This window comes from Physeter macrocephalus, chromosome 7, assembly GCF_002837175.3.
Source record: "Physeter macrocephalus isolate SW-GA chromosome 7, ASM283717v5, whole genome shotgun sequence".
NCBI lineage: Eukaryota > Metazoa > Chordata > Mammalia > Artiodactyla > Physeteridae > Physeter > Physeter macrocephalus.
The window spans coordinates 25,441,971-25,466,010 of record NC_041220.1 but is presented as its reverse complement, the minus strand read 5'-3'; the positions used below and the strand labels follow the sequence as shown (position 1 = coordinate 25,466,010).

The 24,040-nt window shown below is 37.0% G+C and overlaps 1 protein-coding gene across 1 annotated transcript in view; it reads left to right on the top strand.

The window, feature by feature from the left end:
- The window catches only part of INPP4B (inositol polyphosphate-4-phosphatase type II B), a 763,890-nt gene that overhangs the window by 363,712 nt on the left and 376,138 nt on the right, over positions 1-24,040 (top strand). Inside the window, exon 7 of the mRNA XM_007111238.4 lies at positions 2,807-2,872. The gene's annotated coding sequence lies outside the window, so the exon portion shown is untranslated. The remainder of the gene's footprint in view (positions 1-2,806; positions 2,873-24,040) is intronic.

Sequence of the window (24,040 nt, the reverse complement as noted above, 5' to 3'; positions counted from 1 at the left end):
ACAAATATTTGAGTTTTTCAGAACCGATGAGGACCTCCTTGTACAATTTCCTGACATACATGTTATTATCTCTTCCTGGTCTTTTCTAAACTCCACCCCACTTAGCTCCTGCCTTTGGCATAATATCCCCAAACCTCTCATGGATGGGGGCTCTTGACCTGGAATCACCAGGCTGTCTGGGATCGACAACAAGGCATCTCAAGCCCAGCTTTCTTTCATGCGGCAACATGGAAAAGGCAGATATCCAGTTCTGACTTTGGCTATGTCCCCATCACACCAGGACTCCTGGGTAAAGGGAAAATGTGAGTTTTGAGAGCCCCATTTAAGGCCACAAGAGAATGGATATAGGAAACAAAGAAGCATAAGGTGGAGCCCAATAGAGTATATTCCATTTTTTAAATATTGTATATTTTATTCCTAATCAATAATGTTCAATTTAGTTGAACATCTAGAAGTTGTCTAAGAATTTTCTATTTTCTAAAGAAAACTTCTGTGTCCTAATTAAGGCAAATATTTTATTTGATCATTTATTGTGAAGGTAATGATAAGTATTAAATAAGGCTTTTGTTTGCATTAACTCTGTGGGATATTTATTTAAGGCTACCAACACTTTGGTGGGTGTGGGTAAATATTGGTTCTTGCTACATGATGGGAGCTGACAAATAATAACACAATGGGGACAATACAAGTATGAAAGACCCAGGCTCACATAACACCAATGATCCTTCTGCATCATAAAATTTTATTCTTTAGACTTGCACAGTTATCCAGTTTACATTCCATGTATTTCATCATCACTGTGTCATGGGTTGACCTTCCTCTACATGCTTTACTTGTATTTTTGGAAGTTATTTTAAGGCCTTGTTTGGTCGCTCTGAGACTACATTGGCCTCTGGACATCCACATTGCAAGATAGACTCATTACTTTTGCAGATGTAATGACACCTCAAAATATCAAGCGATGTGCAGTCTGTTTTGGTGATAGGAACAAGACACTGTAATCCACTATGAGTACAACAGAGTCCAATGCTTAGTTTGGGGTGGATTAAAAAAGATAAGATGATGAATTACAGTTTTGTTCAAGTGTTAGAACAAGCCTAATGAATAAAGCTACTTCAGACACCTAATGAACTAGACCAAAGTGTTTTTTGCAGAATCTACCTGAAAAAAGCTTAATATAGCAAACTTATGACTTCTTTACATAACTGGCATATTATTTTTATCTGTTGTGTTTAGAAATCAGTGGATGGTTTACATTTTCTTTAGTAGCAACTGATTAGTCTCATGCTTTCTCCTATTATGAAACTACTTTTTCCAACACTTAAAGGCAACTCTGGATCTATCAGACTCAAAAATTATAAGTCTTCAGAAAAATTGTGATAAGGTGTTTGTTTTCTCCAAATTAAATAAAACCTGTTGTTTGATTTAAAGCTGACTCTGTAGTTTTCATCCTCCTGTATTAAAAACCATGTAGATTGGGAAGAAATATATGAGAATGTGAGTGAGAAAATCTTACGTCATATCTGCATTGTTGACATGACTGGAAGAAAGTTTTGAATTAAGTACAGCAGTTAAAGAACAAGTTGAACTCAATAAAAGTTATTGCTCTCTTTTGACAGATAAAATGAAATCTTGGTAATTGATAGTATATTTACAATTTGAAAATTATCGTTCCTGATAATAAAATAGGAAAAAGAACCAGGTGGCACTTTTGGATACATCTGTTGAATGATACATAATAAATATTTTGATAAGCCACATGTCATAGTTGTAAAATGCTCAAACCAGATCACTGGGTTCAAATTTAATAGTGACACAAACTAGCTGTGGAATTCTGAGTTGCCTCACCTTTCTTTGCCAATTCCTCTGTCTATAAATATGGGTAGTAATAGTACCTACCTCATAGGGTGGTTTTGTTGGGGGTCACCAAGGCCACCCTGAGTCTCAATGATTTGCTAGAAGGGTTCCCAAGATTCAGAAAAGCTGTTACTCTCACAGTCATGGATTCTTACAGTGAAAGTATACAGATTAGAATCAGCAGAGGGAAAGGACACATGAGGCAAAGTCCAGCTGCCAACTTCCAGATGTCCCTTCCCAGTGGAGTCACATGGGGGTGCCCTTAATTCTCTCAGCAACAGTATGTGACAACATGTGTGGAGTGTGGTCAACCAGAGAAGCTCAACTGAGCTCTCGTCCCTAGAGTTTGATTAGGTGTCAGTCACAGAAGCCTGCAGCACCAGATGATTGACCTCAGCTATTCAGACCTCAGCCTCCCTTCCCCCAAGCAAAAACAGGTGTTCACCATAAGTGTATCTGATCCACTTGGAACAGCTGAAGCCTCTAGCATATACACAAACTCTCTTATCTGTCAGACTGTTGGAAGAGCTCAGAGGTTATCTTCCAGGAACTGGCCTAAGGCCAGTTCTGAAGGAGGGCCTTTCTTTGGAATGTGTAGCATTTGAGGAACTTACGCCTGCTGAGCTAACCCTTGCGTGCCCAGTGGTTATGAGGAATAAATGAGTTAATCAATTAACTTAGAATAGTGCCTGGCTCATGTAAGCAAATAAATAATGGTCAGCTAGAGTTCCTTCTTGTGGACCTCTGTGAGCTGAACGAAGCAGGTTAGTTTGGAATACAAACAAGAAATAGCTATATTCCGTGGATCTTGTGATCATGACATAAGTCCTCAAGTTTGGAATAATGGACATTACGAGCAAATTAAATATTTTAGCGAGCAATGTTTTCAAAAAGAGGAGTTCCCAGTGAAACACCAAATCCTCACGTTTTGTCTTTTTGTTCTTTACAGAGCTCTGAAATCGGCAAGGCACTCCTCAAAGAGCAGAACTGTTTGAGGAATACAACAAGAAAGCAGGTACAAGCGTGGTTCTCAATAATTAACCCTTAATATTCATTTATATTGATGATTAATTCAAACTTATAGGCCCTATTATTAAAAATATTTTACAGAAAAGCCAGTTTGGTGTCTTAGAATGTGTGTGACTGCATTTTGCAGATGGCTGACCATATCCTAAAGAGGAACTGATTTCTATGTATACATTAAATCAATTCTGAAGGTTTCAGTTAGGCCAGGCCGAGGTAGACATGTAAAGGAATTAACTAATTATTCTTATTTATTATTAAATCAACACATATTCATTAAAGGCCTGCTATATGGCAGACACTCATCTATGAGGTATTTGGTGATTTTATAGACTTGGACAAAACAGGCATGGTCCATTCCCACCCACATGGTGCTTACAGTCCAGTGAAAGTGACATGAAATAAATAAGCAATATCAATATGTGAATAAAAATTGTGATAAATGCTATGAAGAGAAATTGCAGAGTTCTGTAGGAGAAAATATTGGGAAATAAGGAAGGAATCTACTGTAGATGGACTAGACAGAGGTGTTTCTTTGGAAGATGATGTTTCAACTAAGAGCTGAAGTGTAAGGAAAAGAGTCCCAGGCAGATGGAACAGCAGTGAATAAAGTACATAACTGTAAAAAAGGATAAAGTGGCTGTAGCAAAGTCACAGAGGTGGAGACAAGTATAAGGTGAAGCTGGGTTGAAAATGGGATGAACGTGAATATGGTAACTGGCCCAGTCCCATAGGGCCTTAATGGCTCAGGTAAAGTGTCTTCAGACCAGCTCTGCTTGGCCACTTTCTGCCCTTGGCATTTCCGTGCTATGTCATTTGGTGTTCTCTGCTGGTCCCCTGAATATAGAAGCTTTCAAATCTGCCGCCCAACCCCACCCTTCTACATCTCCTGCCAAAGTACAGTGTAAAGGGCTTATGACTGTGCAAAGAGGTTCTCAATGTGTCCAAATACTAGTTCCGTAATATGTTCTGTATAAAATGGTTTGGGGTCAAGAAGGTTTGAAAATTTCTGAATACTGTACCACTCTCAGGAGCTTTAAATACACATTAACATGTTATAGTTTCTGGGAAGTTCTGTGGTACAAACATACGTGTATGTGTTTTGTGTGTGTGTGTGTGTGTGTGTACCGTTATTGAACTTAATATTTAACCAGTGTTTCCAGGTTTACATTAGAAAATGTTTCAGAATTTTCTCTCTTAGAAATATGTATTTTAAGGGGTTCCTTATACTCCTGAGGCTGGCCTGCATTTAGGTCACTTGACCTATTTTATGGCTATGCACATTAAATTATGTTTGATAATTTTCTAGAATCTGGATAATTCAAGCCAGAAGAAAAAATTAATAAATAAATGTTTGCTTCAGTGGTTTAGCTTTTTAAGGCAGAAGATTTTTCTTGACCTGAATTATATGGTTAACTGCTTTAAATCCTGATTATACTTTGCATATGAAAATACTGCCTTAAGTACCAGCAAGGAGCACTGGAGTAAGAGCTTACTAAGTAATTTTCAGTGTTAGTGTTAGTAATATTTGTTTTCTTAAGTCAAACAAAGGAAAACCACAAAAAATACTGTCTGCCCCTTAGCTACTCTGAATCTTATGCTTATTCTTGATTTGTAAAATTCACCTAAGTTTTAAAAGTCTGAAAGTGAGGAAGATGACTTGGGGTAATGCCTACTTTAGCACCTAAAGAAATGATTTGATTTCATGTAAAATGTGGAGATTTTGTATTTGCAGCAATAAAAGTTTCAAGGACTCAGAGCGTGAGAGTTAAACTAAGGTTATCCCAGAAGAGAGGTTCTCAGCATCTGTGTTGGAAAGGACGTTGACTTTTTTAGATCAATTCAGTATCTTTCAGTTCAGTTAACTATTATTAAAAATAAGAAAAAATCATGAAAAATTCCCTAGTATTTCATAACTTAGAAAGAAAAAAAGCCTTGTTTCATCCCCAGAAAGAGAAGAGACAGCTGTCCCTTAATTACTACTCCTGCCATTTACTTTGTACTAGAGATGTGTCTCAAATTCGGAAGCTAATTAGAAATCTTAATGGAAAATGGCTTTAAAAAAAGGAAAAGAAAGTAAAATGATCAACATGAAAACATAAAAGTGGGGAGGAAAATAGAAATGGTAATATTACAGCCAGATTGAATAATCACCTATCTTAAAATGAGTTGGTGCCTGGAGAACCTATTTTATGGCATGAAATGGAACTTTACTGTTTCCTCTTTCAGGAGGAATTCTCTCAACCAAATGACAAGTCTTTTAATTTCTATAAATTGTAATTTTCAGGGACTAGATTTTGCTCAGTGTAAAAACAATAGTTTTAGAGTTTTGAAGCTGAAGTTAAATCCCAGCTCCCTAACTTTTTCCCTGTTTGACCCTGGACACATTTTCCAACTGTTCTCAATCTCCGTTTACCCATCTTTAAAGTGAAATTTTAAAATCCTATTTTGCAATGTGGTTTCTTTCTTATTTGTCTCTTGACTTATACACTGACTAGATATATTCAGTTCTAGAAAGAAAGGAAAGAAGAGAAGAAGTCAAAAGGAAACAAAGCGAAATTTGAGAATATATATAATGTCTAGCACAGAATACCAATACCATACATTCAGAAAGTGCTTGTTGATTCTGTGCCTTGGAGGCAAAGAGTGGAAGGCAGATTCATTAATCCTTTTACTTAAGCCATTTTTCTTTCTGGTGGGTATTTTGGATTCTGTTGTCCCGATTGTAAATCCCACTTAAAGGTATTAGTGACATATATTATTTCTGAATTACAGTACTTTGCATGCTGGTTAGGCATGATAGTTGCTCAATTCATATTTGTTTAATTTGAGTGAGACTGTGAACTAACAGGGCAGGAAGTAGGTAACCCAGATTGTCCTATCTTCTGGTTGACAAACACCATGTGTAACATCTGAAGCAGAAGTGGTTATGCCTCCCTGTGAATGATTTCATTCAAAGATAGTGTACCCACTTCCTGCTGCGCCATGCACTCTACTCCCATCAGACTCGCTAATTTCCTGTTATTTATGCATATTGTACATTTGTGGCTTTAGGTCTTTGCTTGCACTGCCTCCATTTTCAATATTTTCTTCCTTGTTTTCTTTCATTCTCCCTCCCTTCTTCCCCCCCTTCCTTTTGTCTATACCCATCTTTTTGATGTACATGTCTCTTAAAGTCTGACCAAATATCACCTCCCCCATGAAGCAGTCACAGGTATCTGCTGAGATAATTCCCTTACCTCCTTTGATTTTTGTTTTGTTTTGTTTGGTGTTCAAGCACTGTTCCTTGTTCCCTGTCTAGAAAGTGACCCTGAACACAGAGCCAATGAGATCCCAGCCACATAGTATGTTAATGGCTCTTTACTTCCATCCCCCACTCCATTTTGTTACCTTTTACCAAAAATCTCATCAAAGGAGTAGACCACTGGCAATGTTTGCTGCTTGCTTGCACACTGGTGTCTGGGTTACTGGTGGTATGAATTTTTGCCATTGAGCCCCAGGCTGCAGTCACATCAGTTGTCTGAGTCTGTTGGCTTTCTGAATCTATCCTTATTTTTGGCTGCTGTGTACCTTGCAGTCAGGAGCCTGGCTCTGCACCCAGTGGTCTAGGTGCCTTGGTTCCCAGGACACCTGCCTGCATCTATTTCCCTGTGTCCTTACCTTACTTTTGGTATCCTTCCTTGATTTATGACTCGGATACACATGTGATGCTGAGAGTTGCCCCTCCACAGAAGCCCTTTCTACTGCTTCCTTATCCCCCACCCCAAACTCAAGGGTGCCCCTATTTATTGAGGCCCATTCATATCAAACTTAAGTTTATCACTTAAGTCTTGATAATTTGGACTCTTGGCTCCTATATGTCAATATTTGTTTCCCAGTTTATTCTTCTTACTCCTTTGGAATGGATTTCTTTTTGCTTCCATTTATGTCTCTGCATTCCTCCTGATTGAATGGTTATTATCAAAGCATTCCAATTGTACCTCTCTAAGGCCATCTTCCACTTGTCTAGCCGTGTTAATAGTAAATATTATTAAAATTGATAATGCTAGTAATATTTATTGACCACATGCTATATTTTCTAATATCTTCTTTTGTTTCACTGTTTTAAAATTTGCACACAGTAAAATTCATACTTCTTGGTGTACAGTTCTAGAATTTTTGACAAATGTAAGCAGTCATATACTCACTCCACAATCAAGATACAGAACAGTTACATCCCCTATAATCTTCTCTTTTCTACACCTTTATGGTCAACCTCTCCTGCTCACTTCTAACCATTAGAAACCACTGATCTGTTTTCTGTTTCTATAATTTGCCTTTTCCAGAATGCCATGTAAGTTGAATCATACAGAATGGAGCACCCTGAGTCTGGCTTCCTTCACTCACAATAATGTGCTTAAGATTCACCGAGTTTTGTGGGTATCAGTGATTTATTCCTTTTTATTGCTGAGTAATATTCTGTTGTATGGATTTGCTTTGGTGTGATTATCCATTTATTTTGATTTTGAGTTTTTAGTTTAAAAAAAACATGTTTTTCTGTGATCATGTTTTATTCCTCTTAAGTAAGTAATCAGGAGCAAGATTGCTGGGTCATATGGTATGACCCAGGTTATGTTTAACTTTATAAGAAACTGCCAGACTTTTTTCCAAAGTGGTTGTTCTATTTTGCCTTCCCACCAGCAATGTACAAAAATTCCAGTTGGTCCACATCCTTGTCAGAGATTGATACTGACAATTTTAAAAATGTTTAATTATACCATTCTAGTAGGCACATAATAATAGCTCATTACAGTTTTAATTTGTATTTTCCTAATGATATATAGATCAGTTTAGAAAATATCGATATCTTAACAATAATGAGCCTTTCAATCCATGAACATTGTATATATCTTCATTTTATTTTATCTTATTTTCTTTTATCAATGTTTTATAGATTTATAGCATACAGATTCTGTACATATTTTGTTTGATTTATTTCTAAATGTTTTTATGTTTTTTGGTACTATAATAAATGGTACCTTAACAATCTTTATTTTCCATTTTTCATTGGCAATTTATAGACAACTGATTTTTGTATATTACCCTTATATTGTGCAACTTTGATGAACTGATTATTTCTAGCTTTTTTGGTAGATATTTTTGGTTATTTTCTACATAGATAATCATGTTGTCTGCAAAGAGACAACATTAGTTGTTCCTTTCCAATCTGTATGTCTTGTATGTTTTTCTTGACTTGTTGCATTGGTCATGACCTCCAGTATGATATTGAAGAGGAAAGATGAGAGTGGAAATTCTTACCTTATTCCTGACCTTAGCAGCAAAGTACTGAGTCTTTTATTATCCAGTTATGATGATAGCTGTGGCATTTTTGTAGATGGCCATTATCAAGCTAAAGTACTTCCATTCTATTCCTAAATTGAGAGGTTTTTTTGTTTGTTTTTAATTTTCTGGATGAAAGTTTTTATTTTCTGTACATTGAATTTTGTCAGTTACTTTTTCTGCATCTTGAGATGATCATGTTTTTGTTTTTTATTCTGTTGATATCGTGAATTACATTGAGAGATTTTTGAATGTTGAACTAGTTTTTCATTCCTAGATAAACCCCTCTGTATACTGGTTTATTCTAGAATAAACCCCTCTTATATACTTTTTAATTAGATTTGCTATAGCTAAGGTTTTGTTGATAATTTTTTTGTGAGTCTAAGTTCATGAGAGATATTGGTCTTTTTTTTTTCCTTACAGTGTCTTTGATTTTGCATTAGGTTAATGCTGGCCTCATAAAATGAGTTGGAAATTATTCCCCACTTTTGGTTTTCTCAAAGAGTTTGTGTAGATTTTTGTTATTTGTTCTTCAAATATTTAGTACCATTCATCAGGAAAGTTATCTAGCCTGGAGTTTTATTTGTAGTTTTTAAATATGAGCTCAATTTTGTAATAGGTACAGAGCTATTCAGGTTATACATTTCTGCTTGAGTGAGATTTGGTAGTTTTTGTTCAAGAAAGTGTTCAATTTTATCTAAGTTACACATTTTTAAAAAATTGAAATGTAGTTTATTGGTAATTTATAGCTTCTCTTTTTTTTCTTGGTCAGTCTGGCTAGAAGTGTATCAATTTTATTTATCTTTGCGAAGAAACAGCTTTTGGATTTATTGATTTTCTCAATTGTTTTAATTTTAAATCCCATTGATTTTGCTTTTATTTATATTATTCTCTTCCTTCTGCTTGCTTTGAGTTTAATGTACTCTTTCTAGTTTTCTAAGATGGCAGCTTAAATCATAGATTTGAGACTTTTCTAATAGTAGCTTACTAAATTTCTGTAAGCACTATTTTAGTTGTTGCATTTGACAAATTTTGATATTATATTTTACTTTCATAATTCAAATTATTTTCTAATTACTTTTATTATGTCCTCTTTGGCCCAGTGGTTATATAGGAGTGTGTTGCCTATTTCCCAAATATTTGTATTTTCAGATTTTTTTTCTGTAATTAAATTCTAGTTTAATACTGTTATGTTCTGAAAACATGCTTATATGATTTAAATTCTTTTAAACCAGTCACAGTTTTATGGCCCATGTCAAAAAAATAAGGACTGCCTTCAGGTCAAAACTATAAGAAAACAGAGGGGAAATGAAAACTTCACCCTCATGTGACTTAATTCTTGCAAGTTTTAGCTCCTTCTTACAATTTTCCTGCTTTTGTTTATTTATCAAAATGCTCAGGTACCTTGCTTTTTGTATCTACTTCTGATCAGCAGGACAGATAGTATTCAGTTGCTTTGGTCCATTTCTGCTAGAAATGGAATACCTAAAAGTTTTGCATATGTTAATTTATTTACTTCTCTTCACAATTTGTTAGACAGGTATTACCATTTTACCAGCTTATGATGAGGTAACTAAGGAATAATATGGTTGAGTTAATTGCCCAAGGTCTCAAAGTGGCAGAGCCTAGGTAGTCTGGGTCCATAATAGCTCTCTTCACCACTTTGCTACAATGTCATTCATGCTAAATTACTGTAATAGGGATTCAGATATGCATGCTAGACTAAAATAGAGTTAAATTATAAAAGATTCCAGAACACAATAGCAAGAAATAGTCAAACAAAGACAAACTTACTAACTTGCCAGAGAAAGGAAAAACAACTGGTGAAGAAATTCCCAGAGTAGTTCACTGAAGGGAAAAGAGCCAGGGAGTATTATGTGCTAAAATCTTACGGGGTGGGAGATAGAGGGGTGTGGGGAGTAGAGGGGTGGAGAAAGAGGGAGAGAAGCATGCAGAGGTGGATGTTATGTTGGTTATGCTATTTAAGGATTGAAAATTAGTACTTTGGCAAAGACAGAATATAAAAGGAAATTTTTCTATTTACAACGTTACATTCTGTATAGTATATGCTCAATAAATACATGTCACATGAACTAATGATTATGGTATTTCCTTTCCTTACTTTTTCTTACATGTGGGATCAAAACAATCCTAAGATTTGGAGAGCTTCATCCTGAGATTGAAAAGATGGGGAAGGAAAAAGTTTTATTCAGTATTCAGGCATAAATTAATGACATACTTATCACATAAAATCTGAGCTTAAATACCATACTGCCTCAGTAATAATCCTTCATTTACTCCAGCTGATCACAGAAGATTAGCCCATGTTATAGAGTAATTCATTAAATTAATCCATGATTTTTTTTAGTTGCATGAGAGGCACCAGAGAAACTCTAAATGAATTTGCAGGTGGAACAATGGCTTGGAACTTCACTACACAGCCTTGTTCTTTTCGTAGATATTCTTCCCAATTCAAGTTTATCAATTAAATTTTCTTTCTTTTTCTTTTCCTTTTTAAAAAATTTTTGAGTACCTATGTTTGCTTTTATTGTGGTGCAGTTTTATTGAGTAAATATTTTAGGTAGAATGTGTGATAGTGTACACATCTGTGTGTAAAGAAACTGCTTGCAGTGAAATAATTCAGACTCATCATGTGCAGTAAGAATGAGAAAACTTAGTTATGTCATATTATATTCTTTGCAGATAACCTCAGGCACTCTATGAATGTCTCTGGAGAGTTCAAGTGAAATTACAATCATCACGAATACACATTTATTCTTGCCTGTCATAATAAAAAGCAGAAGATAAAATTTAAATTAAATTCATTATCTGTCTTACTTTGAAACTTCAGGTTTCAAAAGAAAACGAGCAATTAATCATCAGAAACTATAGCTAATTCAGTCAATACTAACTTGAACCTGAAACGTATCCTCATAAGGAATTCAGTCGGTTCTGTGAGTGAATAACTTCTGATGTCTATATTAGAAATGGCCTGCGGATATAGCCGACACTTCAGTTTTAGTTTTGCTTGAGCAGGTGGTATTTAACTGGCCTTTGGTGTATATGTGTGACAGTGTTCATAAGGATTTTGAAACTTTCTTGTTTGTTATTTGTTTGTTTGTTTCAAATTTAATGTGTTATTGGAAGGTGAATGGATAATCCCAATCAGTTATAAAAGCAAAATTAGAGGATTCTAGGATTGTGATGGAGCTACGGGAGTCTACTGAAAAATTGTCCAAAATTCTGAGAAGCTAGATATTTTTGTGCAATAACTGCAGCATGATCTTTGTTGTCCGGTTTTTGAGATCACAATTTGGAAAGCTCCCTAAAATTTCAGCTGTTGAGCTCCTGTGGTAGGATTTCAGCAGAAGCTAGAAAATCCGTATCTTCCATAGAAGGATGGGTGGCCGTGGCAGACATATCCGAAACTTCCATAACCAGAGCCATACCCGTAGCCTCTGAAGTCACATCCATAGCCGAGTCTGCAGAAGCTGCCACATCCAAAGCCATTACCAAAGCCCAGGCCACCAAAGCCAACACAGCTGAAGCCCAGGCCTCCGTAAGAGTTCCTGTAATGGCTCATGGTGTCAGGGGTGGTGACTTTGGTTTGCTGTTCAAGACAAGATCCTGAGTATGAATATCAGCATGTGTAGAGGGATGCTTATATACCCTGGTCAGAGCATGTGATAAATCACGTGTATACCTTCCTTTCCTGTCATTTTTTAATTACACATACTTTGCACAACTCATTAATTTGTTGTCCCCTGACACAGGGAGAGGGCCTCACACTCATTAAAATATTTGAGATCACTCTGTTGCCTAGTTAGGCTGTTCCTTAAACGTTATTGCATCACTTTATCAAATCATCACTTTGCACCCTTTAAATAGACACAATTACATTTGTCAATTATACCTCAAGAAAGCTGGTGAAAAGTGTTATTGCATCATTTTGTAAGAGGAAATGCCATTGCCGCAGCAGCGTTTCCTTGGAGTCCTCTTTAGTACAGGTGAGAAAAGAATCAACCTCCATCAAATTAAGATTCTCTCTATACATCTCTGCTTCTTGAGATAGGCTTGAGATGGGCTGCTAGGAGCCATTACATTTAGAATATGCAGCTGCCGAATAAAAGTATCAGGAAAAAAGCCCTGGCATCTTAAGTGTAGACAGTAGACTCCTGTCCTTTAGTTAGTTTTCAGATGAAGAGAAGGCCATTTAAAAATACCCAAGCATCTAGTGAATTGCCATAAAACCCTCTTGTACCATTTTTTAAACCTCTGCTGTGTGATAGCAGTTAAAAAACCAAAAAACAAAACAGTGTATTTGGGGCTCGAGACCAGTTTTACAAGTTTTTAAGTTAGCAAAAATGCAATGCGTCACATGAAGTATTTATAGAAAAAAATTTCCATGAAATTACAGTCTTTTCTGGAACATTCAATGAAAGTTCCTATCCTTTGGATGACATGTGAGAAGCAACCAGGAGTGTCACACTGTGAACAAAAGGGTAAAAGCCCACCTTAGAACAAAAGACCTTCTCGCTGATCCCAGTGTGGTCACCTAGCCCATGGAGTTTTTCTGTCCCATCTCTGGGTCTCAGTGTGCACATCTCTTGAATGAAATGACCCTAGTTTCCTTAAGTCTCTTCAATTCTATATTCTGTTGGAACATTTTATCTCAGTGTTTAAAGAGTGATGATAGGTAGACATAGGTAACACACCTCTCGTGAAGAGATGACTGAGATTAAGTCAAACATGTTTTCGCAGCTTTACTTTGTAATTCTTCAGGTTGCTGTCATTTTTATACCTGACACGGAACACAGTCTAACAAGTCAGACGGCTGACCAGCTGTATTCCCAAAGCTGGTCCAACTGCTCCCCCTTCGGACATCTGATCATTGTTGGAAACTTTAAATTCTGGTGCAGATCTACTGCAGTGCTGAGGTGTGCTGAGTTCTCGGGATTAAGGGTGCCTTGTCACAGGGATTGACAGAGCCTCCCTTTCTGGCTTGATATATAGTGGAGACCCACGTTGTTCTTATACTAATTTGAAACAAATGAGCGACAGACTGACCTCTGGTTGACAATGAGCCAAAGACGTAGTCCTTTTGACTATGCTTGCTGAACTGAGTTCTCCGTATTGCTGCTTTGTGTTCTGTCCTTCTGACATCAGGATTTTCCTAGTTTCAGCGACCATTCAATACTCATTGTAATTTGGGATTATTTCTTGACTGGGATTGTGATCTCTGAAAGACAGCTCTGCAATTTAAAAAAAACAAATGAAGAAAATATTACCCCTTTGTTAAGTAACCAGAACGATGGATCCGGAGAGTTGGATGTGTTCAATCATTTGGGTCTATTTTAAAATTTCAATTAATTTTAATTTTTGGTCTTGATTATCTTTCATGCTGACTTGACCACTGAAAGTATATTTACATCAGGATCAAGTAAAAGAACCAGAGATGAGTACGTTTCAATCAGACGGGATGTTATGAATAGAATTATGAAAACATCATGACCTGGTTTTCTCTTTCCTGGGGCTTCTGGTACTTAGGCATTAGATGCTATATTGATAGGCTATAGGTTTTCCAAAGATTCTTATGTTTAAGAAAGAGAATAATCTAAATAAAAGACAGTATAAGTAAAATAAATGTCTCCTAGACTCCCTCCTTCCTTTCTACCCTTCTGCCCTAATTTTTTTCTTAAGGGATAATAAAAGGTTGAAATTTTTTGCATGGTAAAATTAAAAAGTAGTAGCAGGTAGAATAGGGCTCTAGAATCAGAAACTCAAGTTCATATCCTTGTTTCTCCAATTATTAAATGGGCCCTGGAATAAATTATTCTTAAGCTTCAATTCTTCACCAGTAAACCTGGAGTTACGTCTTAAATTTGTTATGAAAATTAATATAATGCATATAAAGTGATGCCACAGAGCATGGCACATAATATGTATTGAGAAAGGGCACATAACTACATACGTAGAAAATCATAGCTGCTGTTGACTAAAGTGAATTTCTAAAGCAGTGATGAAGATAGAAGCCTTTGAAGAATGCGGGTGGATATTAGCAGATTATCCGTTGATTTGATAGTCACAAGGAGAAAAGGAAAGTGTAATATGCTGGTCAGTTGTATTTTATTGAAATGGTTCTCTTGTTTCTACTCTCTCTCTTCCTGTTTCCTTTTTCTTTTTTTCTTTTTTTTTTTTTTGCGGTACGCGGGCCTCTCACTGTCGTGGCCTCTCCCGTTGCGGAGCACAGGCTCCGGACGCGCAGGCTCAGCGGCCACGGCTCACGGGCCCAGCCGCTCCGCGGCACGTGTGATCTTCCCAGACCGGGGCACGAACCCGTGTCCCCTGCATCGGCAGGCGGATTCTCAACCACTGCGCCACCAGGGAAGCCCGACACTAGTTCTTAATGTGAGCTGCAACCCCTGTGTGCCCTAAAACCCCCAGTCTCCAGACATTTTCAGTAAATTGTTGAACTCTAGGTGATCATGCTTTTGATGACATTATGACACTAGTTCTTAATGTGAGCTGCCATCTTACAGTCCTTGCCAACCTCCAACACTTTCCGAAGTGTGGCATGCAGTGGCCTGGTTCTGTTTAGGCCCAGAGGTACCCTGGTCTGACCCTGCCAAGAACCGAGTGGACTGCCAAGAGTCAGGCAGCAGAGTGGAGGCTGGAGAGAGCAAAGAGAAAAGGGAGTACAAGCTGGGGACTGAATCTAGTGTGGGTCACACCTCGTCATTGACAAGACTCCATCTCAAAGAGGCCAGCTAATAATAGGTGTGGGTGGGAGGGTAAGTGGGTATCAAGGGTCCTAGGCAGATAACCCAGATTGTAAAATCTTGGAGAGAATGGAAGCACTGGAGGTAGGACATGAGCAATCGCTGGAGAGAGTGAAGCCCATGTCAGGATCCATGACAGCTCCTGGCATCAGTCTAGTAAGTCTGGTTAAGTGACATAGGCCTTTAGCCCCGATTGGCTTTTCATCTGAGGGAACTCCCTATTCACCTCTCCCAGTTTATGAGCCTGGAATCTGGATGGTCTTCTTTGCCTTAAAGTGGTGCTTTTCAAGCTTGAGTGTGCATAGGAATCATCTATGCCACAATGTGAATTCACTTTAGTAGATCTGGGGTCTGGCTTAAGGTTCTGTGTTTTTAACAAGTCCAGGTGATGCAGGTACTGCTGGTCCAGGAACCACATTTTGAGTGGCAAAGCCTTAAAAGAATGTGGCTGTTTGGTTTTGCTTAATCCACATGTCTTCTGTTTCTTATCCGTGCTGCTTCCTTGTGGTAAAATTGAGGAGGACATAGCTGACTGAGCCCCCAAAGCTGGACTTCTGATCAAAGTGGAGCTCTGACAAGTCTCATCTTTATTCTGCTTGTGACAAAGCGTGTCCTCACCAAATTCAATATTAGTAGTAAAACCATACTGATGGCCTGGAGCACTCAATTGTCTCCTGACACAATTGGTTTTCCTGGACAGAATCATTGCCCCTGAACGTTCATCCATTGCTGGTTCATATCTGTCTGGTCAGGGCCCTCATGAGAAGCCAGGAGGGACTTTGACCTTAAATACGTGCCTGAATTTTTTAGGTAAAATATTTGCCAATTTATGCCATTTTTTTTCCAAGGAAACATTTTTTCCTGAAATCTTATTTTTAATTCTGCTATTACTTTTGAATGATATAAGAATGAATCGCTGTTACTGAGAATAGAGACCTGGTTGAAAAACCGTGAATATAATTTTCCTGCAGTGATGGTAGTCTTCAAAGTACTTGACATTTCCCACGAGGGGAAAGGAGCTGAGAAGGCAGAGGTAAATCCCATCTGGATCACATACCTGATTTTACCTCTTCTTAGCATCATATAGCATTGGGCTGATCCTTAGAAGATCAGGCCATCCACACGCCGTGTTGCAAATTCCAGATGTTCAGAAGGTTTTAAAGTGATTTGGCATTGTGAATTATATCTGGTTTATCAGAATAAACTTCCTGGCTCCAGAAGTTTTGAAACACTGACATGAAGTGAGCAGTTTAGTAGCTTAGCTACTGAAAGGCTATACCATCAACATAATGGAGACTTTATGTTTCTTCTTGAAATGGCTAGGAAATAATAATTAATTCAACACTTCATATCAGAGCAATGTTTGGAAACCTAAATGAAACTCATAGGTATACAGTGTCATCAAGCCTCCAGTACTCCCTGCCTGGACCTCAGCTGGAACAGGCCAGGAAGCATCTTTAACCAGAGGCCCACTGAGAACCCAAGAATGGCCCATTGTATGATGCCTCACACCCATGTCATCCTTGCATACGTCCTAAACCACAAGTGCCTCCTGTCATGTATCCTGGCCCATTATTTCGTCCCCATTTTGCCATGGGCTTAGTTGGCTATGACTCAATCTTCCTCTGATACTCTCACTTCTGAAATAATTATATAAGGTCCTTGGGGTCTTCTGTTTCTACGAAAAATAGTCTCATCTGCCTTCTACCTCCTGAGAAAATGTTTTCTTTTTCTGTTTGTCTTAATGGAAACCTGCTTTTCTGGAGTTTTCTGCTACCCTGCTGCCTACTGTAATGTAGATCAGCCACATATACAGAGCCTGGAGACAGGGTTACTGTTTTCCTGGTGCCACAAGAGGCCTCCTCAGCTGTTATGTCTGGCTATGCCACACCTCTGTCCCTATTTATCATGCTTATTGACCAAACTCCTGTGCTCTTTAGACTTTTCAACCAGACACAGTCTTCCCTTGGTTCCGCCTGCTATCTCTCTGGGCAATTGCAATTCCCATGGGAATAACCCATCTATCATCCTTGCTGGTACAGTTCCTTTGTCTTTTTATGCTCTAGTGACCATCAACACCACAACACCATAAACTTCATCCGCTCATTTATCCCATGACAATACCCTAAGTTACAGCCACTCAGTGCTGCTGCTACAATGTGAAAGCTACCATTGACAATACATAAACGAATAGGCGTGCCTGTGTTACAATAACATTTTATGCAAAACTAATTGTTATTTAGGATTTGGCCTGTCATTTATCCCATGACAATACCCTAAGTTATCACTTAGGACTGAATACTTCTCTTAGCCCCCAATCTGTCACATCTTTCCCCATTAATGACTTCCCGATCTAGCCTAGAAACTTTTCAGTCGCGCATTAGTAGTATTACATTCTCAGCTTCACCCTTCTCTCGCCGCGTCCACAGACAAAACCCCAACACTATGTCAACTAAGCTGTCCTTCTCCACCAGGCTGCTGAGCCCTGCTGAAGAAAGCCACACAGCTAGTCAGACCGAGGCCTCCACAAACCTGTGTCTCCAGGCCCAGACGGACCCATACAACTGCCCCACTTGTTCCGCATCCAGTGCTCATAAAGGCCAGCACGAAGCTCCACCTGTGTCTTCTCAAAGCTTCTTAGTTCCTCCCGTTTCCCCTCAACACGTTAACGTAATTTCGTTTGTTAAAGTCATGAGTATTTACGACCTACCAAAGTCATAAAGAAATATATAGTAGATGTTTTGTACCTGTTACCTAGTGTAATAAATCAAACTTTCCCAATACAGTTGAAAACCCCTGTGTTCCCCTTCCTGATCACATCTCCTACACCCTTCCTCCCAAATATCATAACTCTTTGGATTTTAGTGTTTATCATGCATTTCTCTGTGATTGTACCTCATGTGTGTGTACCTCTATGCAATACAGAACTGGAATATTATTTTACATGTTTTAACATGTTCTATAAGTGCCATCCTCTTTCTTCCCCCCCACGCCCCTGTCTTATGCTCCTCGTCACTCTTTCTCCCCTTTTTCTCTATACTTTGTGAAGTTAATCAATGTTGGTATGTGAAATGAAGATCCAGTCTATGCAGAATGATCACATTATATTTATCTACTTTCTTATTGATGGACATTTAGCCTGTTTCAGTATTTTATTATTAGAAGTTGATTCATTATAAACATTCTTTTAACTGTCTTCTGGTATGCATTTGCAAGAATTTCCCTAGAATGTACAGTTGGAAGTAGAATTGCTTTTCAACTTTACTAGATATTACCAAATTATTTTCCATTGTGACTGGAACACCAGCAGTACATAAAAGTTTATATTGCTCTAAATCCTCATCAATACTTGAGGTTTTGAGACTTTAAAATTTTTACTTATTGATGGTCGTATAATGATATCTCATTTGGCTTTAATTTGCATTTCCATGATAACTAGTGAAGTTCAGAATCTCTGAATAAGTTTCTTGACAATTTGTGTTTAATAATTTTGAATTACCTGTTCACATATTTTGCTAGTTTTTTCTGTTGAGTTGTTTTGCTACCATTCTTAAGATATTCTGGAAAGTAAATCTTTATCAGTTATCTTTATTACACACAGTATTTCCTTTTTCTGCTTGTTTTAGGTTTAATTTGCTCCTTTTCTAGTTATAAGGTGACAACTTAGACCATTGATTTGAGACCTTTTTTTTTCTATTATAAGCACTTAATACTATAAATTTCCCTGAAAGCGTAGTTTGATATGTAGTGTAGTGATTTCATTCTGATTCTAATGAGTATTAGTGTGTTTTATATATGCACACACTTGTTTTTATTGCAATTCTCTTAAATTTGTTAAGGTTTGTTTTAGGACCTAGGATATGATCTTAGTGAATATTCCATGTATACTTTGAAAAAAATATGTATATTCTGTTGTTGTTGAATTCATTGTGTTATAAATATCAGTTAGGTCAAGTTATTGGTACTGTCGTTGTCTTCTGTATCCTCACTGATTTCTGTTTACTTGTTCAAGCCATTACTGAGAGGAGGATATTGATGTCTCCAAGCATATCATTGTGGATTTGTCTATTTCTCCTTTTAGTTTTTTAAGTTTTTGCTTCATGTGTTATGAAGCTCTGCTGTTAGGTGCATGTACCTTTAGGATTGTTATGTCTTTTTGGTGAATTAACCATTTGTCATTATATTATTCCTTGATGTGAAATCTATTTTACTTGATATTAATATAGCCACTTCAGTTTTCTTTTGATTAGTGTCTGCATGGTTTAAATTTTTTGATCCTTTTACTTTAACCTATATATGTCATTATATTTAAATATAACTATGAAACATAGAGTTAGTCCTTGCTCTTTTGTCCAAGCTGATAATCTCTCTTTTTAATTGCTGTGCGTGTGGGTGTGTCTGTGTATGTAGATTGTTTACATTTAATGTAATTATTGATGTGGTTGGATTAAAAACAAATATTTGGCTAGTTGTTGTCTATTTATTCCATCTTTTTTTGTTCTTTCCCCCCGCCTTTGGATTATTGTGTATTTTTTGTTATTCCATTTTACCTCCACTATTGGCTTATTATTTATACTTATTTTTTTTTAATATGAATGGTCACCCTAGGAAGTACCATATACATTTTAATTATTCAGTCTACTTTCATATATTTTAGTGATATAATTGTATACTATAATTTTAGTGTAAAAACAATAACTCCCTATTCTTTCCTCCCATCATTTTTGCTATTGATGTTATATGTTATATTTTTACACATGCTATAAGCATACAATACATTGCTACTAATTGTGCTCTAGACCAGTGCTTGGCAAATACTAGCCTGCAGGCCAAATCCTAAATAACAATTAGTTTTGCATAAAATGTTATTGTAACATGGGCATGCCTATTCGTTTATGTATTGTCAGTGGTTGCTTTCACATTGTAGCAGCAGCACTGAGTGGTTGTGACAGAGACTGTATGGGCCAAAAGGCCTAAGATATTTACTATCTGTCCTTAACAGGAAAATTATGCCAAGCCCTGCTTTGGGCAATTATCTGTTATAGTCACTCAAAGTAAGAAAAGATGAAATTAACATATATTTTTCTTCATACCATTTATAGTGCTCTTCATTTCTTTTGTAGATCCAAGTATCTTTCTGTAATGTCATGCTTGAAGAACTTCCTTTAATATTGCTTGCTGTGCAGGTCTGCTTATAATGAATTTGTCAATTATTTGTCTGGCTAAAAGTCTTTATCTCTCCTAATTTTTACAAGTTATTTGTACTTTGTGTAGAATTTTGGGCTGACCGTTTTTATTCTTTGAGATATTTAAAGATTTCACTTACATAGTTTCTAAGAAGAAGTCCAAGATATTTTCTTCTTTTGTTACTCTACGTGTGCTTTGCCTTTTTTGCGGTCAAAATTTTTTTACCTCAAAAATTTTCTCTTATCTTTGGTTTTCAGTAGGTTGAATATATGTCGAAGTTTGGGTTTTTTTAATTTTTGTTTGATTTGCTTATTTGATTATTGGTGTGTGTGGGGGGTGGTGGTGTGTACACTACTCTGCTTGGTCTTTTCTGAGCTTCTTAAATTGGTGTTTTGATGTCTTTAAATATTTTTGGAAAATCCTAGGCCATTGTCTTTTCAAATATCTATTCTGTCTTTTTCTTTTTTCTGAGATTCGAATAATGCATTGTGGTTGGTACTGTCTCACAGTTTTTGAATGCTCTCATGCATTTTCACTTTTTTTCTTTGTATTTCAGTTTGGGTTATTTCTATTGGCTTGTCTTCAAGTTCACAGATTATTTCCTTGATGGTGTCACATCTACTGATGAGCCCATCAAGGGCATTCTTCATCTTTGATGCTGGTGTTTTACATTCCTAGCATATCCATTTGACTTTTTCCACTAGTTTCTGTCTTTGCTAAAAATCTTCCTGTGGTCATGCAGGTTGTCTACCTTTCCATTACAGTCTTTAATATATTCTCTTTCTGATAGTTCCAAATTTGGGTATTTTCTGAGTCTGGATCTCTTGATTGTGTATTTGCTTTTTCTCTTGAGTGTGTTTTTGTTCTTCTTCTTCTTTATCTTCGTCTATTTTGTGTTGTATGTAGGATAGTAGGGTATGAAAGAATTAGTACTTAGGCCTAGAAGTGGGCTTTCCTCTTTTTCTGTTAAGCCTTTGTGTGTTGGGGGAGTTGAATCAATCTAGTCAGTAACTGAGCTGGGTTAGGGTTTTGTTGTTGCTATGCCCACCCTCAATGCACCTGGAGCTTCAGATTTACTCCTGTGTTCACTTGTGTTTAGGGTGGGATTTGGGTGGCTGGAGAATTTGTTCTCCACCCTCCAGTTTAGACTTTTCCTGGGAACTTCTACATCAGAGAGGTCCACTATTCATGCTTCTGTGTCTCCCCCGGTGGTAACCTACTGTTAACTTATTTCTTAGTGTTTGCTGGCCTGGTGTTTGGGAGCAGAAACATTCTCTGTTGTTCTATTTCATCGTTGATCTTAGGCAAAATCTGTGTTCTTGGGTCTTAGGGATGGGGCTTTCTCACTGACCCTCTCCCTGTCTTAGTATTAGAGGATCAGAAGATCTCTAATGATCTGATCCCAGGACACTTTCCTTCCCCTCTCTTGTTCCATCCCCTAATTGCAATGAGTTTTCACCTGTGTGCTGATGGCAAAAGGGTCTGCCATTTTTTTTCTATAGGGATAAGGATGCAAGTGTTGTGCTATGTTTTCTCTCCAGTGACTGCTGCTCTGCTCTCACAGGCCTGTATCACCAAGGATTGCCTTCTTCAGATCCTACTGTGCTCCCAGTCTTTCTTATGAGTATGTGATGAGGTCCATGAAAGTCTGTTAGTGGGGACAAACTACCTTTGAGTTTGTGGCTATCAGAAGCTCTCTACACTCATGCTGGCCTACTCCTGACCTTGAGTAAGTCATTAAATATTTCAATTGAATTCTTATTACCGGCTTCTTTGGAGACTGACACCCCTTCCTCCTGTGCCTGAAAGGTCTGCTCTATGGAGGCCTTTGTCTTTCCTCAGATTTCAGCCTGGTTGGTTGCTCTGAGACCTAAGCTCTCTGATTAATTAAGGAAAAGTCACGATTTTATATATTATTCAGCTTTTACTTGAGTTCACAGTAGGAGTAATATTCTTTACATCTTTGTCTAAACAGAAGCTGAAAACTACTGTGTTACAAACATATTTTCCCAGTATGTAATTTGTTATCGCATGCTTTATTGTATTTTTTGCTTACAGAATATTTTATTTTAATGTAATCAGATTTATTAGTATTTTCCTTTATGAACTAGGCTTTTGTTTTTTTAAAAATTTTTATTTTTTTTTTAAATTTTCTATTGGAGTATAGTTGATTTACATTGTTGTTAGTTTCTGCTGTACAGCAAAGTGAATCAGTTTTACATATAAATATAGCTACTCTTTTTTAGATTCTTTTTCCATGTAGGCCATTACAGAGTACTGAGATGAGTTCCCTGTGCTATACAGTAGGTCCTTATTAATTATCCATTTTATATATAGTAGTGTATATATGTCAATTCTAATCTCCCAATTTATCCCTCCCCGCTCCCACCCTGGTAATTATAAGTTTGTTTTCTATGACTGTGACTCTATTTCTGTTTTGTAAATAAGTTCATTTGTACCATTTTTTTAGATTCCACATATAAGCAATATCATATGACATTGGTCTTTCTCTGTCTGACTTACTTCAGTCAGTATGACAGTCTGAACTATGCTTTTGAAGTCAAGAAATATTTCCTTATTCATAGTTCCCAAATATGCCCTTGAAAGAAAAAAAAAAAACAACTGAGATTGTTAGGGAGACTATCCTCAAGTTTCTGTCACTTACTTTTCAGATCATACCTCATTTTCTGCTTACCCCCTTCCTTTCATTACAGCAGATAGAAGCATTTGGATTTTTCCTTGTCCCATCAATCATCTCCCTTTCTCCATTATATTTAATTCCTCTTTTTTTCTTTTGGCTATGTGCTTTCAGTATTTAAATATGCACAAGTGTCCCCATTCTTAAAAAAATAAAGCCATCTCTTAACTCAATAGTATTGTTGACTTGAGAAACCCTAGTTATGTGGAGTGATGATGGTGTTCCCTCAGTTGCTCCCCTATGCTGCTCTCCCTTACCAGCTAACTTCTCTTCTTGCTCCCTGAAATAGTTTTGTGCCTTAAGTTTGAGTCCTCAGTCATCCTTTATCTCACTACATGCACTTGCTTTCAGTGACTCCATGCATTCCTTTGACTTCAACCACTAGCCAACGATTTCCAAAAATATATTTTTCCAACCTTAATATCTCTCCCAAGATCTAGACCCATGTGTTCCACTGCTTTCTGAATATCTTCAGGCATCTCAGAAACAACATGGTTAAAATTAAACTCATCATCCTTGACTACAACTCCTTCTTTATTCTCCAGATAGCTTAATGGTCCATAATTTACTGGGTTCGAACTGAAATTTCTGTCCTTCATTATCTCAACGCTAATATCACATCTAATTCCATCACTAAGACTAGGTAATTCTTTTTTGTTTTTTTTTCTTTACATCGGCATCGTTTATTATACCAAAGAATCAACTATTTTCCCACTGGAATCCCAGCTTTGTCACATATTAAGTTCTTACATATACATGGCTGTTATATTTTTGTGGTTTTTTTTTTAGATTCCATATATATGTGTTAGCATACGGTATTTGTTTTTCTCTTTCTGACTTAGTTCACACTGTATGACAGACTCTAGGTCCATCCACCTCACTACAAATAACTCAGTTTCATTTCTTTTTATGTCTGAGTAATATTCCATTGCATATATGTGCCACATCTTCTTTATCCATTCATCTGTTGATGGACACTTAGGTTGCTTCCATGTCCTGGCTATTGTAAATAGACCTGCGATGAACATTTTGGTACATGAATCTTTTTGAATTAAGGTTTTCTCAGGGTATATGCCCAGTAGTGGGATTGCTGGGTCATATGGTAATTCTATTTTTAGTTTTTTAAGGAACCTCCATACTGTTCTCCATAGTGGCTGTATCAATTTACATTCCCACC